Source organism: Aphis gossypii, chromosome 1, assembly GCF_020184175.1.
Source record: "Aphis gossypii isolate Hap1 chromosome 1, ASM2018417v2, whole genome shotgun sequence".
In the NCBI taxonomy this organism is placed as follows: Eukaryota; Metazoa; Arthropoda; class Insecta; order Hemiptera; family Aphididae; genus Aphis; species Aphis gossypii.
This window is the reverse complement of record NC_065530.1, coordinates 6,022,808-6,042,596: the sequence shown is the minus strand read 5'-3', so window position 1 is coordinate 6,042,596 and position 19,789 is coordinate 6,022,808. Positions and strand designations below refer to the sequence as shown.

The 19,789-nt window shown below is 27.0% G+C and overlaps 1 protein-coding gene across 2 annotated transcripts in view; it reads right to left on the bottom strand.

The window, feature by feature from the left end:
- LOC114120263 (chaoptin-like) overlaps positions 1-19,789 on the bottom strand; it is a 227,470-nt gene that overhangs the window by 40,756 nt on the left and 166,925 nt on the right. For both annotated transcript variants that reach the window (XM_027982118.2, XM_027982119.2), the window contains one exon: positions 17,032-17,099. The gene's annotated coding sequence lies outside the window, so the exon portion shown is untranslated. The remainder of the gene's footprint in view (positions 1-17,031; positions 17,100-19,789) is intronic.

The window sequence follows — 19,789 nt, the reverse complement described above, 5'->3', positions numbered from 1 at the left end:
AACAAGAATTCTTATTAGAATATATCTTTGCTACTTTTAATACAAAATTGTCACTTAGCACTTAAATTTAACTATCAGGTTTGCTTCACATAATATTTACGATATATTTCTCAAACATATTTTGTATCTATTCGGAATTATAAATCAAACAGGAGTTTATAATTATGTTGGATAGAACTTTTTATAATGACAAGAATAAAATACAATTTATTATACTTGTACGGCAATATTAATTTAAAATTTAAATACTAAAGTTGTATTAATCGTATATATAAAATATGATTTATAACTCACTTTATTTACATAATAAAGAAAGGTATTTTTATATAAATATAAACATTTCAATTTAATTAAAATTATATCATATTTTGTTATGTTATCAAGTTATTAAAGGTTTCAGTATATTGATATATTTTTTATGTAATATATTGACCATTACGAAAGCACAATATTGTAATAAAATACTATAATATGATAAAACATTTCTGTGAACTTCAAAAAGTACAAGTTACAATTATAATGTTATATTGTTATCAGTATACAAAATGAAACGCATCAATGCGTACAATATTTTATGATACTATAGAACGTATTATAATAGATTTGAAAAAAATACATTTTTAGTTTTTTATTCCTAGTAGTTTTTTTAAGGAACTTTTTATGACTTTGATCTATGGCATAAGAAACATGTAATAAATATTAAGATATTCTATTTAGATTTTTTATTCTAACTTGTAGGATGTGTAGTATAATTTTAGTAATGGATGTTCATAGTGATCTTTTTCAAACATTTTATGATTACACAATGAAAAAAAAAATAGGACTCATTAAGAACATAATGAAATTTTAGTAAAATTTAATAAATCATTGTTTATTGATTCATCAATTCTTATTTTTCTTAAATATTTGGGTCATTTTTATTGTCGAATCATAATGGAAAATGTTAATACTTTTTTACTACCTAATTAAAGACAATATTAATATATTATATTACAGACAATAACCATTTTCTACTGATAAAAAATAAAATAAATGATAAATAAAAATTATTAGTAAATTCAGGGGAATTAATCTCGATGGTGAAAAATTATGAAAAAAAGATATATAACTTTTAGTAATTGTAGTATTTCGAAATAAAATTTAAAATAATCGTACAATTTTTACATAACATAATATATACGATTTGTAAAAGATGATAAGGATCGACTTTAATTGAGTTTTGACTATACAAATTAAAAATATACAAGAATAGATTTATAAAAAAAGAATTTTTTAGAACTATTATTAACTCATATTATCAAGCTAAAATAATCTATTTTAATATTTAAATTAATTATAAATACTTATTGTTAAAATACATCGTATTAAGAAGTATGTATTAAACAGTAACTAAAAATAATATACTGATGAATGATGGTAAAAACAATTTATAAAATATGTAGAATATTCGAGCAATATAGATTCATTTTGGTTGATATAAAAATATTTCTACTTATAGTTGAACATTTTATGAAGGTAACTTTCATCGATATTTAACGTATAATTTAATGAAATATATATATATATATATATAAACAATATTATATTTGTTGAAGAATTTATACCTAATTATTACAGATCGGATATGAATATATGATACGATGTATACATGACTGTGTTCAGAGTAGTTTATCTTGGAATAAAGCCAACGATATAGTTACTGGTTCATTAAAGAAGAAAAAACGAGACGTCTTCAGTAAAATATCTAAAAGTAAAGTTTTATGAATAATACTACACTTATTATTCATTATATCTGTATATTGTACATTTTTATTTGAATCCTCAGTGGAGAATTACAATCTTTAAAAACCACTATACAAAATATATTAAAATATAATATATTATATTTGTGTATGATAATATAATATTGTTCGTATTCATAACTTTTTGAAGCGATGAAAAAGAATTTTCATACTTAAAAAAGTTATCTGTGAAATTGGTAAGCGAGCGTGATGATGTTTGAAAGCATTGAGCTGAAATAAGCCAATCAAATGTTAATTCACTATCTAATAATCGTATACTACTGAAGGAAATCAGAATTGGCATGTGTAATAGTTGTTATTTAAATAAATTGTGATTAAATTTACGAGTACAAATTATGATTTATAAATCAAACTTCGAAGTTTGAATGTATTCCAAAGAGGAAAATACAAATTATTGTGTTTCGCTTTCATAATGAAAACACTAATATCCACAACATAGATATTATCTACTATTAAATATTTTTCAGTAGTATCGTCATTTTAGGACAAGAAATGCTTTTTTTTATGACAAATTATCTTAAATTAAAAAAAGTTTGTTGCAGTTTGCTGACATTAAAAAATACTAGTGCAAAAACTAATAAATATATTTATATTATAGGATATATTATAATATTACTGTAGTAAAATGCTAAGGAAAATACTCTCTCGTGAATCATATTTTCTGTATAATTCTTTATAACTAATGTTCTAATTGCAATATTACTTTAAAATTGTAAATATTATCAAATTTTTATAATGTTCAGTGTGTGAGAAGCAGATATTATAACAAATTTCAGAGTGGTATATTGTCTAAAATATTATTCATTTTTGAAAGTATTATATTTTTTTTATATTTAATGCTCAATATTAATATATTGTGTACGTTTAAAAAATACCTTCTGCTATAACACATAAGTCAACAAATTTATGTTTGCCCCAGCCTGGTATACGTCTCAATGATAGAACAACTGCTGTCGCGTATTATTTGAAGAATTATTGTTCTTATCTTGATCGTTACAATGATGTATGTCTCGTTAGTTTGTTTTTACAATTTTTGCTATAGACAAATGACCAATCGATTGATTTGTCACACAGTGGTTTAAATTCTATACATTCATACTATGCGGGGCTTTCGTTAACAACTAAGAAAAAAAAACAACAATTCTTCTACTAAATACGTTTATACAACATAACCTAAAAAGTACATTTACTTACGACTGAATTAAATTACAAGAGAACATCTAATTTGGTATTCGGGTCAAGGAAAGTCGTAAATCTAGAAACTAAACGGGATTGAATTAAAAAATAACAAAACATTAGGTGAAATGCTTATTTGAAAATAAAAATCAACAGAAAATCTATACACAACAATAACAAAGTACATCACCAGTGGTCAGTATCAAGTACTGTTTATAGGCCAATGGTCAATAATATTACTATGGTACATAGCATACAAGAGTGATCAAGCATACTGACTATAACAGGCTTCTCAGTAAACATTAGATATTCTAGTGTTGTGAGGCCGACAAATTCGACAATGCAACTATTTCCAACTATCAAACCACCAATTCTGTAATGGATATAATGTATATAGAATATTACACGGTAGGTATATGTACTCATTACACGTATATACATTTAATTGTTTTTAGAATTTTTAGCAATAATAATATATTTAAATATGAAAAAAAAAAATACTAAAAAAAAATATTAATTCTGATAATGGTGTTTAAAAAGTACCTACATAAATATTACACTGCAGTCACTGTGAATTATTTTATAATTTAAATTTGTTTACATGTCGTTTCGTATAATATTATACTTTATCAGAACACGAAGCATCCGTAGCACTCGTTACGTCGTCGTGTTTCATAATATAGTCACATATTACCCAAAATCCAAAATCCAAACGTCTACTGACATACTCGATGGGAGTTATGTTCTTGTTATATAAACATTTGTGCAACGAAATAAGATTTTTAATGTTGTTTAATTTTTAATCGGCAAAAGTGATGTCGATTAGTAGCATGATTATAGTTAGGTACGCACGTGCTATTTCCATTAAAACCGTATTGACTGTTGTCGAATTTCTGTTACTCTAATTATTATTATTTTCGAAGTACGTAAAAGTGTTGGCTTATTGTTACGCCGCGGGGTAACACTATTAATTGTAATTTACAACCGTTGTAGACACAAATGTACTTTAGTTAAATTGTTCCATTATCGGTGGTAGCATGTTCAAATTATTACAGGTCTGCGCAGTCGATACTAACAAAGGATAATTATAGACTTAATTACGTATACATATTTTGTAGTTGTATGCTGGTTAACCACACAATATGTTCAAATGACGTGGGTGGCCAAGAATATGATTTTGTAGAAACATGTGTTTATATGCATATAAATATAAATATATATATATAGTATACACATATCAATAACAATGTATAGTATGCTTGAAATTAGTAATAACACCATACATATAGCCAGAGAATATTTATTAGGTACCTCTATATATAACGTGAAATACAGTTAAGTTTGCCAATTTTCAATTTATTTTATAAAATTATTTGGTTTTTACTCGCTGTGTTTATAATTATTATTCATATTCATAAACCAGAAAATAAATCGAAAACATTAATATAATATTTTTACGAACTGATAAAAAAAATGTATATACATCCTATGATTTCAAATGGTTCACCCATGCATTTAATTTCTCTTTAAATTGTTTACGACTACGGAAAATAATGTAGTTTTATACTATTTTAAATATAATCTCTAAAAAATTGTGTGTATTAATAAGTGTCATTAATCCACTATACACGAATATAATATGCAAAATAATTTGACATCATTTATTGCACTTTAACTATTTACAATTCAAACCTGTCATAACGAGTATATAAGAGGTGAAACTATTTCAATGGAAAATTTTCATTTAAAACTTCGGTACACAAATTATTTGGATCAATATCGGAGAGAAATCGTGTGCTATCCATTTACATAATGTCGTCGCTTATCAATTATTAATGACGATTTAATTGCACTACCACTCTTCGTACACGATTAACATTGATTACGTCAACTATTCTGTAAATTATATTTTGCAGTATTTGATTTTCATACCTACAAATTATAATATTGAAATACTTAACTGTATAATACAATTTCACACTTTCATTTTTAACATAATATTATGCATATTTGAGCAAATGTCTGGGAAAGTATATAATAAAATATACATATAATAATTGTGTACTTTGAAAAAAGTTTCAAAATTATTTTAACAAAGATCTTAACGGATAATAATAATACTACGAGAATACTATATTGTTTAAGCTTCATTTATTTCATTCTGTTCTATTCTTTATTGTATCAAATAAAGTTAAATAGTTATTCAACGAAATGCATGTGAAAAACGTAATACAACAAGGTTCTTATAAACAGTAGGTAGGTATAACTAGATATTGTTGTAACTGAATAAAAAAAAAAAAAAAATACATATTAAATTACTGTACACAAGTTAAATAAATATAAATCGTCTTCAAACGTTGAATTCTAAAACATTATAAAGAAAAATATCGCATCCAATTAAATGTAATATAATTGTATAATACTTTTATGGACAGAAAAAGGTTCAGTAATATATTATACGTAGGTATATACAGAATGTGATTGGAAAATATGTAACTTTGTTAAATTTTAATATAATAAAATTTTTCCATAAAATAAAAAAAAATGTACATATAGTAATATAATGTTTGCTTTGAATCAATTTAGTTCGAACATCGATATCTTATAAGGAGGTTTAGCGTTTACTGCAGTAGTTTAATAGAATTACCAGAGATTAAACGGTCAAAGAGCAAAACCTGCCAAATGAGGATTTTGAATAAGATTGAAATGGGTTATGGTCCTGACAGAAAGATTAAAACGTAAAATATTTATAATGAATTAAACAAAAATCCACATTAAACGTTTTTTTTCCTTCAGCAATTTAATACAACTACACGTTTCAGACAGATTTCACGGTAATGATGCACTTTAACTGGCAGATATTATACAATAAGAACAAATTTTGTTTCTCGAGAATATAATAAGCTATACAATTTATCATTGCACTTACACAATTCAGTCTCAAAAGCAATTATTGTGATTGTTTTAAAACAATATATGTATACCTAGAAAATTCCTTTTGCCGTTTTGTCGTGCTTATTATATAGAAGTGAATTAACTTTTTTAACGGACAAATATTATGCATTAGGATTTCAGTTTTTAATATTGTTACTTTCTAAGTTGCTATTTAGTTTAGTAAAGTTATTATAGAGATAAATATTTTGCTCGAAGCCGATTTTTTTTTTTTTAAGAAATACATTTCATGTACGTACACTCAATTGCACAGTATAAAATAAATTATATCACGGTTACATCATATTTAATCATAACTTAAAAAAATAAATTAGATGAAAATTTAAATGAGAGCCTACCCAGCGTTAAAAAATATAATTTGAATAAATAACCTTTTAGTTGTAAACATTTTTAGTAAATTTAAATGTGATTTATTTTTAAATTAAATTAAATCATAGTAGTAAGTAAAAACTAATAAAGAAATCATTGAATTTTGGCGTAATCATAATTTCATTAAACTCAAATGGCGTTTACTATGTATAATGACATTGGTAAGTCTTAGATTGATGTGTATATTATAATCATCTAAAAATCCGCACAAAAACACACAGCGTTAATATTTTATAGTTTGGATAATACTCGTAGAATTATATTAAAGACTTGTCGTTAATTTTCTGCTATTGCGAACTATTGTAGAAAATCAATGTCTAAACGCACAGCATTCCGAGATTGAACCATAGACCGAACTATACCATCCAGAAATTAATTACGTTTTAATTTGTATTGTTCTCAGAGTATTACGTTACGCCGATATAATATAATAATAATAATAATTATTATTATTATATAATATATTGTACTGTGCGAACGGGAGGAAGAGTATACTGAAGGTGACATTGTCATTAAGTGACGACAACGACGATCGTGGCATGGAAACTTCGACGTGAAATCGGAGTGAGAGATGGAATTACACTGACTATGGTTAGTTGGCGAAGGCCATGGTGGGGTGAAGGGAACGAATACCTGCTTTTGTCAAATATTAACGTACATCGGATAATGTATCTCGGAAGCGTAAAAACAAAATAATAATGATCACAATAAAATAATCATAGAAATTAAAGATATATATATTATATTTAAAAAAAAAAAAAACGAAAAACGAAAAACGAAAATGAAAACGAAACGCAGATAATTATAAAATATATAACTGCGATCGTACAAACGTCCGCGTTTAATCGGTTTTTCTCTTTACGCGTTCTCCTCTCGACTATACCGCGCCTTCTCCACCGCGCACGTTCGTATTGAATCTCTGACGGTGATCGGGTACCGCGCGATGAACACGACTGCGGCTTAGTTATATATAACAATAAATATACCTATACATATATATCATGAGTTTGTGTGTACGCCACCGGATTTTGGACAAACGATATTATATATAGCATATAGTGCATATAGTAAATTATCCTCCGTTGGCCGTCAAACCACCTCTCTCCTCCAATCTATAGAATCTATAGCTCTCGACGACCCAAAAATGCTCGACCACACCTGCTCGCAAATAATATACGCATATGTGTGTGTATGTTTAATTTTCATAATTTCGTCACCCCTTGGGCAAAATCGTCGACGAAAAACATAATAATAATATGTCAGGACGAGTTTTGGCCGGACAACACCTGACCGGCGAATAATAGGTTAATATATACGCGTAAACCATCGTAGCAGCTGTATTATAATTATTATATTTATTTATGTTACCAACTATGATGGTAATGATATTTCGCTTCACCGCAGTCCTCGCGATTTTTATTTCAACCATCGAGGCAGTTAGACCTAACCTGTGCACTGCGAGTGTCGTTTATTGGTCAGTCATAATATTATTATTATGATTGTTGTTGTTTTTAGCTGTCGTAAACAACGAGGCTTATAATAATAACGCGCGACGACACACACTAGAATATTATACATGTCTAGTGTCTACGGGGTAGTTTAGGTGTACCTATATGGTGTAGGTGTAGCGTATATTATTATTATGTTACAGAAATTATCGGAATTCGATGAATGCACTCGAGGCCTAAATATATAATACACACATGCTATATTTTTCGAACGGAAGGTGAATAAAGGAAAAGTTGTGGCTCACCCTGTTCGCTCATTGTACGTCTTTTGTCAAAGTCAAAAAAAAAAAAAAAAAACCGAAAAATAAGAATTTAACATCGTCGTCAGGATAAAAACAAAATAATTCAGAAATGTAAAAACAAAAACAAAAATGACAATATATTATAACACGTCATAATAGTAATAAAAATAATATTTCATTCGCGTGCCCGTGATAGTACTGTACCGGCGCGATACACAGCGGTAAAAAAGTAATATATGAGAAACTCAGGCACGCATGAGTGTAGCAAAAATGCATATACGATGCGCCGTGTCAACTTTTTTCCTCAAAAATTCAATCGCGTGTCACAGTTAATTTATTTTTATTTGTATGTTTTTATTTTTCGTGACATTTTACAATATATTTTTCAGAAACTTAATTTGAAAAATAGAATTCAGCGCTTATTACTATGTAATTTCTTCAGTTCATGCAAATCTAATAGATAACCAAGGAGTTGTGTTTTAAATTTAACACAGTAATACTCTCGATTACCTTAGTTAAAACTGAAAAACGATGATTTGCAAATATGTTTCCAATACTTTTATAAAAAATATATATAGGTAGGCACACTATGTTGATTTAATTCTCATTTAAGATTATTAAAAAAGTTTTAAAGTAGTTTTTATTCTTATATGCATTTTTTTAAAGTTGTAAGAAACATTATAAAGTGTATTATAAGTTATAACTAACCTTTTTTGTAAATTAATAAAAATAAACAAAAAATATTTTAAGCAATTTATAATGATATTGGCCAATAATAATAATAAAAATCAGTGTTAGTTTTTTAGCATTAAAAATTAATTAATTTAAATTTGACGTTGTATAAAATATATTAAATCAAGCTTAACAAAATAATATTAGATTTTTATCACGATGATTATTATTATTATTTTGAAAACACTAAATTATAGAATTTCTGAAATTTATTTAAACTAAAAATTTGTATAATTGCATCTACCTATATAATTTTATAATAATAGTATGTTAAGTATTAGTTATTTGCACGCATATAGGTTATAAGTTTATAATATTTTGGGTATATTTTCAATAATTGTATTAAAAAACAAACAGTAAATTCCTACATAGGTCAAAGAATTATTAAACTGTTTAAAAACGCACATTAAAATAAATGGCTAGTTTAATATTAAAACAATATTAAATTTAAAGTGGATTGGTCTAAATAATAAATATAAAAATAGTATAAATGTAATTAAAACAATAGCAAATTCAAGTTAAATACATTAAAATTAACCTTTTTTTATTATTATTTTCTTTTTTAACAAAATTGAATTTTAAATTCAATAGTTAGTATCATATTTGTAATATGTTTAATAAATGTATTCATAAAAATTATATTATATTTTATTTCATTTGTTAATTAATGTAAAATAAAATATTAACTCTATGAATATTTATAAATCATCGCGTAATATTAAATTTCAAACACTACAAAGTCTATTAAACACAGTAAAGTTATAGATTAATAAGGTTTCTTTCACTTGCATTAAGTTTTTTAATGCATATGAATAAGAATTATATAAATCCTTACCTAAATATTTTTAATGATATCGCAGTAATTTATAATCAAAAAATAAAAACTGAAACCCAGGTAAACAACTGAATTAAAGTTAACCGTAAAACTTTTTAATTGCTTTTTTTTGTATTAAATATATAAATGTATTAAACATTTAAATTACAGTAAATAAAGTAGCTTAGTGTAGGGGAGATTTTTTTTTTAAACGTTTAATTAAACACCAAATAACGAGATAATTTTGACTATAAATCGTTGTTTTAATTTGTATGCATCTTTTTAATTTGATGTTAACAGCATTCCTGTTTTACATAAATTGTTTAAAAACGTTTCGGAAAACATGTACGTAATAATTATTGTTAAACCTGCACTTAATGAATATCCACTGAAGAGTAATTAAGGTGAGCTATTTTGTTATTCATTCATAATAATATTAACATAATGTTATGTATAGTATTAACTATTAACACCGTAAACGATTGTATCAAAAAATAAATCAACTAAGTGAATTTTAGTTTGAAGCTTACATTTAATCATACCATTATGATCGTTTACTAATTACTTTTTATAAAATGTAATTTTTTCAATAATATTTGCGTTACTCTTTGTTAAAATAAACAAAATTGATTTGATTATTTTGTCTGGAAAAGTATTAATAATAAACTTTATGAAAAAAATGATTTAAACATTAAATCAATTACCATAAATATTTTATATATTATATTAAAAACTCTTCTCAATTTTTTTTTTATTCTATTGTTACTAACTGAAAGTTATTTTTGGTGTATAATAAAACGATCATTTGTATGTATACGATGAGTATAATGTGAGTCTCTGGAGCGATTTTTTTCCATATCATCGCACTGCCCTACTAGAGATAATTGAACTCCATGGACTAATTTTTCACTTATAGATATAAAATATTTTTATGACTATATTTTAACAACTTGTCATGCATTATTATTCACGTTTTATCTTTAATCTTCTATCATTCATTAAAGTGTTCATGGTTTAAGATAAATTTACAATATTATATACTTTATTAAGATATTTCGTCGTATTTGCAGATAGTGCGCTGTCTAATGGTGTCTAATATATTGTGATTTATAATACACTAAGACAAAAGAAACAATTATATATCACCGAAACATCACTTCTATTACTTATTTTTACAAAGTACCTATTAAATTATAAAATATCATTTTTATTAATATTCAGTATTTATGCATTACAATCAATGGTTATGAATGTTATATAGTGTGATTAATTTAAACCGTATGATATGTATAGTTTAAAAAAAAATAGAAAGTATAATTTACAGTTTTTTGTTATTTTCATGACTATAAAATATAACTATCTGTACATTGATTTAGAGTAATTTAATATGATGACTTAGCATTTCTGGTTTCTAGATAGCTTAACGTAAATAACGACATATTATAGCTAATTAATATTATTCTGAATTAATTAGTATAACTGCCGACTTGTTCTCGTGACATTGTCGAACTCATAATAAGTCGCAATAATGAATTACGAAATATACAATTAAGTCAAATATACACTTGTTTTTTAATTAATTAATAAAATGAAGGAGTGACCAAGATACCTATGATAATTAAGTGTATAAATTGGTGAGTGACAAAATCGATTGGTGGTTTTAAAACTATTTATACCAGACTTAATCTAAACTGACAGCATTGATAATGTATTGGCGGTAAATCGACAACGGTTTCAATAATACTATATAGACATCATTAATATTATTTCTATATTATTCTAACCAAAATTTAAATTAAAATACTAAAATTATTTTTTGCTCTTTTTTAACATTTTTTTACATCTATAATGATTAAACCATATTTATCCAATGAACAAAAACGATATAGTTTAATAGTATCCAAAAAAATTTGCTGTGGCCATTTCGATGAGACCATTTAGCTAGGAAGTCATTTAGGTGTGGTCATTAAGCCGTGATCATTAAGTATTTTCTAATAATATAAAGGATAAAATAATAAACATTTTTAGTAGTATATTTTGTTATTAAAATTGTTTTTTTTTTTTTTTTTTTTTTTTTTGAATTGAATTGAGCACTATTCTGTAATTTTGGCTAATAAATAAATAATAGTTATAAAATATAATGTTCACCTAAATTTAAAAAACTTTTTTTATTATTTACTTTGGCTACTTCAAACAACAATAAAGTAATATACATGTTAATCACAGTAGACGTAGATTCTATACTTTCAGTAGCTTTTCTTTTTAAATTCGTCGCTGCAACATCTGCTTCGATTTTTGACGCTTCGAGTCGTGACAATGTTCATTAATAGTTTTTATAACAATGTAGTCATTTATTTCTGTATGAATTCACGCTTTGTAAAAAGTTTTATTATGGAAACTCCAAAACAGTACTGCATTATTTAAATTAACATTACACACAATTATTTTTTGACCGCAGCAAAATGCCCTTATGGTGAAACGGCCACAGCTATCTACTATATTTTGAATTTAATAGTATTATTTGTATATTTTAAATATTTCTTGTAAAATAAATAATTTTATTTTTAACTATAAGACTTATATTACATTAAATTGTATTAATTTAAATTAAGTAAATTTAAATACTTGGGTTATAAAATATTTTATCGATGTTAAAAACTTAAATTGCAATACCCAAGTAAGAGATAAATATTTTGTTTCATGTACTCGTATTTCCATAAAGTCAAGTATATATCATATTAATATATATATATATTTTTTTTTGAAGCTCAATACTGCTTTGCTAGTACTAGTTGAATATTTGTAATTGACGTCCATACTTTATTGAATACTTCTGTAGTCCGGTTTCATGATCATATTATGTAATTATGTACAAAAGTATTTTATTTTAGTGCTCAATAGTATTCATTATTTTTATCAACAAAAATTTTACTTATTTTTTAATTTTAAAAATAACAGAACTATCAAAAGTAACATTTTTCATTTAATTTGCATATCATTTTATTGAAGTTTGAAAAAGGTCAAATAAAAATAAAAATAAAAAAAATATTTTAGTGCACTAATTCGTTTTTATTTTTAATTAGTTGGTAAATAATAATAATAATAATAATGATTATTATTATTGTTATTAAGAAAACGAAATTAGAAGAAAGTCTGGCAAAAAAGTTAATGGAATTAGTATTGATAGATGTTGATTAATATTAAAACAAAAATAACGTTAAACTATAAACAATTTTTAATAAGTTGTTATTGGATTATTTATTATTTTCGTTTTGCTTTTATTTACAAATTTGGCGACAAATATTAGTATCAAGAAGGTATATACCTATAAGTATTATATAAAATCGATTTTATATTATTCAAATTTTAGAAACTATTCAACTATAGTGCTTTGTGCTTACATTATACTCTTGTACTCATATTTTACATAGTATATATCCTATATAATAGGAGGGCCTATTTAATTTAAATGTGTTACTAAGTTTTTACTTAATTTGTTTTAACTTTAAGTAGTGAATTGAACGTAACCATAACTAAAAAGAAAAATTATATATTATAATTTTTGTAAAAAAGTTAATTTATAGTTCCTAGTTAGTACACTCAGATTCCTTTGTAAAATCAACAAACGTGTGGAGTTTAAACATATCATTTACACTTAACATATAACACTTCGGAATCTGTTCGATTAAGTAATCATGTTGAAGCAAGAGACTGCATAAATGGCTCGTATTAAAAATAAGGGTGTATACATCAGGAGTTGTATAATATATATGGTTTCGATCTCTGATATCTACTTTTTCAAACTATGTATATAAATATAAATTGACCATGATTTCCTAACAACATTACGCAGGTGAAAGACTCGTATCATAATAATAAAATAATATTGTATAGGTGTTAGGTTTGTACAGTTTGGCAATGAAAGTTTATTACTATATGTAGTGTATCAAAGACTGCGATTATAGTGTGTAATAAATAAAATCACCATGTTCGTGAACAACTACAACAACAGCAACAACAACAACGACTATAATAATAGTTTATCGTTGAGTCTGTGTAAGCTAAGGCTCGGTTTCAATCGGCACAGCGCATTAAATGGATATATACGTTTACTGCGTAACGCTATATTTAGTACTGCGCACCGTGCCATTTTTCGGAAATCGATTATTGGATGTTTTTATGTATTTACGTGTAGGTTATTCGCAGTGTTTTTACTGCGGTCAGTTTACATTTTATGTTCTATATAGCTATCGACTATATATATATAGCTATACGTGTGGTGTATATATATATATATACCTTGAGTGTGTGTGTGGGCGTACTATTGTGTGGTTATATGTACACTTATAGAGTTATATGAGTATTAAGTATACAATGAACGAGTACAATGCACAAGCATGCGATCAGTTGACGGCAAAGTATTATGACATAATATACCCTCACTTCGGCCAAATGGTCTATGGGTATTTTCCGACGGCCTTACGTGCATATTAACTCTCGACGTCATCGCACGGCTAAAACGCAAAAACGACGCCACTAATAACGATGCGACGGTCAGAAATGTGCCATTTATACACAATACTATAGTAAATATAACCATTTCAGCAATTTTAAATTTAAACATAATTAAAACATAAAATTATACAATTAGTATATAATTATACGTAGTCAACGTTAAACAATGCAGTAAATATAATGAAAGTCTTATGCAAAATAATATTTTTAAAATGAGTATTTTCGAATAGAAAAAAAAAATACATACACAATTAAGTCATGTATTAGGTATGCAAATAATATTTTGAATACATATCATACCTTAATAATAATATTAATAGTATTTAATACAAAACAAACAGTTGTCAAATCAAATTATCTAAAAGAAAATATGGACAAGAAAGTTCATACCCTGTTGAAAAAGATAATATTAATATGAGTTTACTGCAAAACAGAATTTAAAAAAAAATATTTCGTTGAAAGAATGTAAATTTCACGGAAATTTGACTAAATAAGACGTTTTTTTTACCAGACGAGACACTATTTTATACTTTAATAAATTACGTTTTAAAAACATTAAATTATTTAATTATAAAAATACATTATAATCATCAAATGAGCTGAGAAAATGTTTGGAAACTTCTACGGTTATTGTAAAGATTATTGATAAAAATCTAGAACTATAAAAATCACAACAATATAAAATCGCATACAAATCACCGCTCTACATATGATTTAGTTACTCGACCGTGTCGGTAAACGATGTAAATAAATACCCGACGATTAGTTCTTTATATAAATTGAGACAACTGGACCAGATCATACACAATTTCAAAACCTAATTTTATATAGACTTTAAAAATGATAATTGGGTGACGAAAGAAGACGTTCCTAACCCGTCGAATGAACGATAACTGTTATGGTTGAAGTAATATATACTACATACCATATAGACACGAGTATCTACGCCGCCATCGTAACTACAAAACGACACTATATGATGATATAACTATCTGCTATCATATATATTATAGATAAAATATCAGTGTTTGTAACAGACGGAATTATATCACCGAATATTTATAATTATATAAGGATAATATAATAATATAAGGAGTACAAATATCCTAGGAAATTCTATTAACCTAGGAAAATCATACCTCCGGAGGGTATTATTATCTGGAGGTATAGTTTTCCTGTCACACTAGGAATCCATTAAAGAACTCATCTCCTGTCGTGAATTTTTTGAATATGAAAAATAATTCATCGCGATAAGCTTAACGCATTGGATTATTTTAAACGTGTTAAATGTGATATTATTTCTATATTATAACGCACTATGCGTTATATATTACACGTCATATTTTATTTACAGTCTCGACCCCGTATAAAACCCCATACGGGATCTGAAACTATGCACGTATGGGGACATTATTGAGTTATACCGACCTAACGACCCTGGAACTCGGCGTGCGGTGACTTCGCATCCTTTTCGTCATACGGTTATCGACCAATACGTATCGAGCTTCGTTTGAAAAGTATACCCTCCCGACATATTGAAGTTACGTGTCACATAACAATATAATGTAATGTTTTTATCTACTCGACGTGTTTTTTTTCTGATGGACTTATACGTGCAACGGTGTCATATAGTAGCCTACAATATCATAATATTAAAATGTGATTTACAAGCGTTCAGGTAATTATTTTTAGGATGCAGTTACCTGTTTTAAATAAAAAAAATATATTTTAATATTTTACGCAGTTCAACATTTCGTGCATCAACTGTATACTCCAATAAATAAATACATAAATAATATTATGGTTACAAAAGTGTACATACTTTGATTAAACAACATTTTAAATTTTATATTTTACCCGATATAGAATTTGAATTCTATATAAATCCTAAGAATTACATAGATGGTCTCGGCATAATTTAAAATAACTTTAATATTAAATGAATTATCAAATAGTAAAAGTAATTGTATCGACTGCTTCTGTTTTCTATCGCATGCCTACGCTCAACACTTTCTTGGTATACGAATAACTTAGTACGGTACTTGAATAAAATAATAATTTTAGTAAACGGTAAGTCCTCATAGATTATGCACCCTTATTTAAAAGACTTAGAAGTTTTTATTGTATTGCTGTTACATTGTATAACGAACCTGCCAATTGTGTACTAGAACTAGTTTTCAGATGGTTTTTATCTAGAATAACTAATTTATTTAAATTCTTAATAACTTTTCAACTTAACTACTTAAACTTAATGCATTAAATTTTCTAATATATCAGGTTAATAATAGAATGTTTATGTAATCATTTCAAAAATCGTTTGCCGCAAAACAACTAACTTTTAACCAAAATAGGCATTTAAGAAATTTTAGAAACTAATTTAAATTCCAACATTATTGGTTTTTATTTAAATTAATTGAACTTTAACAAATTAAAAAATGACTAACTTTTTCAATTTCGTAGCATAGTAATAGTGGTAAAACGAGCGATTTTAATGTGCAGTCGAAAGGAGCGTATATGGTATACCAATATACCATTATTATTTATTATGATATTCATATATTGTACTAAATCCGACTTAAAATGTTTTATCCCTGCTTCCGGTATATCACCACAGGATCGCGAATTTGTGCATAAAATATAAACATATATTATATAGGTATATAATATAAATAATTTCGTTAGGTTAGAGGTACGAGATTCTTGACGAATTCCATTCCAGCCACCGTTATGCGCACCTAACGGTAGTCAGCAGTCATCATCTAATACTTTACGCGATAGCCATACATGTGGCACAATAGCCACGGCCCACGGTAGCCGTATATATTGTTTATACCACGAATTGTGGGATTTATGTGGGAGAAGGAGGAGAAGGAACGTTTGTTCGAGGGAATGCTGCAATTATTGTTGTATAAATTACTTACGCGTTTTCACGGTACTTCGGAGAATGCATAAGAGTTTTTGGTCTATATACCCTTGGAACACGGCAACGCTGAAACAATAAAAGATAAAAATAATATTTATGAATATCAGCGGCGTTTTTGGGGATGGAGCTGAGGGACTGCAATTCTCCCCGATATCTATGGAAAGTTTAAAAATTCTTTCAGTATTCTGTAAACGTCTTACGTTAAAACGTAATAATGATTTACTAAAATTGTAATTTGGAAAAAGTTTGCTGAAAAAGTCTAAAATCGTATACACTCACAGCATCGTTCTAAAAAAAAAACTTATATAGAATTCGAATTAAGCCCTCTACAAAATAAAAATCATAGGTATGCCATTGGACGCATTAGACCTATATTATAGTTTATATAAGTAAAACTCTCCAGGGGTACCGATATTAGGAGAGAATATAACTATAATTGGTAGCGTTCAAACCGATAGATTTCGAAAAATTGTAAGCATCGATAACGCATGCGCATTATATCATTATTATTAATTGTATATACGGTTTCATTACGTAATGATTATTCCCATTGTATTAGTGTATCCAATGTAACTTAAACCCTTTTTTTAAGAATATTTTAATTATTTTATAAATTATCTGGGATGTTGGGACACATATACCTAAGAGTTTGTCAAGAATCAAAATAAGTTTTTGATAAGGTTGTGTACTAAATTGAAACATGATTTCGAAAAATTATATTACAAGACCGACTTATTGATAACCGAATTTAAGGTAAAAAACAAAAAATAAATGTCATTATATACTTATTGAAAAAGTACAATAATAGGTAGATATTTTTTCTGAGGAAAAATATACTCATCAGTTTGAAATAAAAATATCGGAAATAGATATTTATTTTATGATGTGCTTACATATACATAATATGCTGATAAAGCAGTTTATACGTAACAAATTAATTTGTTTATTGTACTTATAATATGAGAAATACATTTGTTCGTAGTTTACTGGATGTTGTTAGTTTTGACATGTAGTCTTGAGAAAGTGGAAACTCGTAAGGGGCACTCTAACACTTAAATAATATAGTAACGTATATCTGTCTAAAGTCAAAGGCGAAGCACACTAAATAGATACGTCGAAATCTATAGCTGGGAGCATATCCACAGTAGTTATAATGTTGTTAAATTGAACGCCAATCATTTTCCGGGCATATTAATTATTCGTCTATGAGATTTACTAATTAGGTAGAGTTACACAACTATCTAAGCATATAATTCAAGCTATATCACATTAAACGTTATTAATGCACCGCGATATTAATTGTGCTTTATAGTACGTAAGTATATTATAAAAATTATGAACCGTATTTCAACGATTTGTCTCACGTCTGCGGACTCAAACATATATGCAGGTACTACGCCTACATAATTTATATGTATATACATATTCACCTTCCGACTAGACTCGGCTTACGCGACGTTAATTGGATACATTTGTAAAACTGTCACGCGGAGTAAACGAGCTGCTCTGAGGGTGAAAAAAATCCCGATCATTTAAAATATCGATTGGCGTGATTAATATTACGAATAAATTTTTTTTTTTCATTTAAGCGTGTACCTATATAGACCTTGATACGTTTAGATTCCAACTTCTCATTATATACACACGAACATTTCCAAAGTGAGACCAGCGACGTGTCATCATTGCACACATATTATAATGTATTGCTATTTATTTTATTATTATTATTATTACCCCTCCACCCTCCGACAATTTATTTTATACATTTCCACCGTCGACGTTCGTTTGCGGGCACATCAATAACCACATCTCGCGTATAGTACACCTGATTTTGATGTATGCGCGCGATCGTCGTCGATGGCTGCGATGCAAAGGAGAGGTAACTTTTTTTATTAAACATATATTACTTGTACATATTGTATATATATATATTTACAATATTTTTTTAAACAATTTTTTTCGCTCGGAAGCTTAAGTGTTCTGTCAAAACCGATGGGAAGATTTTTTTTTCTACGCTCTCCATATATTATTATTATTATATATTTATATATAATAGCTCTTTCGCGACTTCCATCGTATACGTTAAATATATATATACTATCGTTTCCACGCGTAAACACTTTAAGGTGGAAATCTCTAAATCGTGCGCGCGCGCTTGTGTGACACACATAGTGTATACGACTATACGACTTTTACAAGTGATTTGGGTCGAGCAGTTTCACAGTAATATTATATTTTATCACTGTGTATACATAATTGTATGTGTATGTTGTCCGTCTGGTACGCTCGTAGACAAATGTTCAATTTTTCGCCAATACGCGTTGTGCAATTGACACACATTCACGCCAAGTGTTTCGATTGCTCGACGGGCTTAGATTATTATTGTGTAAAAGAGTTCGGATTATTGTAAGACGGCGGAGATGACCATTTGACGATAGTTCCGCCACTAGTGTTAAGTTATATAGGTGTACATTTACTTGGTCAACGTATGTCCCGACAAATCAACTCTGTTTTTATTCTTCATATTTTACAACATACACTGCATATTATACGGTTATGAGTTTCGTTCACGGCAGAACGTTACCACAAATCGTTTTTATAAATGAAATTTATGTTATATTAAATTATCATTATTATTATCTTTAGAACATGACGTAGTTAAATGTTTTCTACCTAATATATTATATACACGCACACATTGAACTAGCATACAAATACATACACACATACATACGATGCACTGCGCAGTTAAGAAT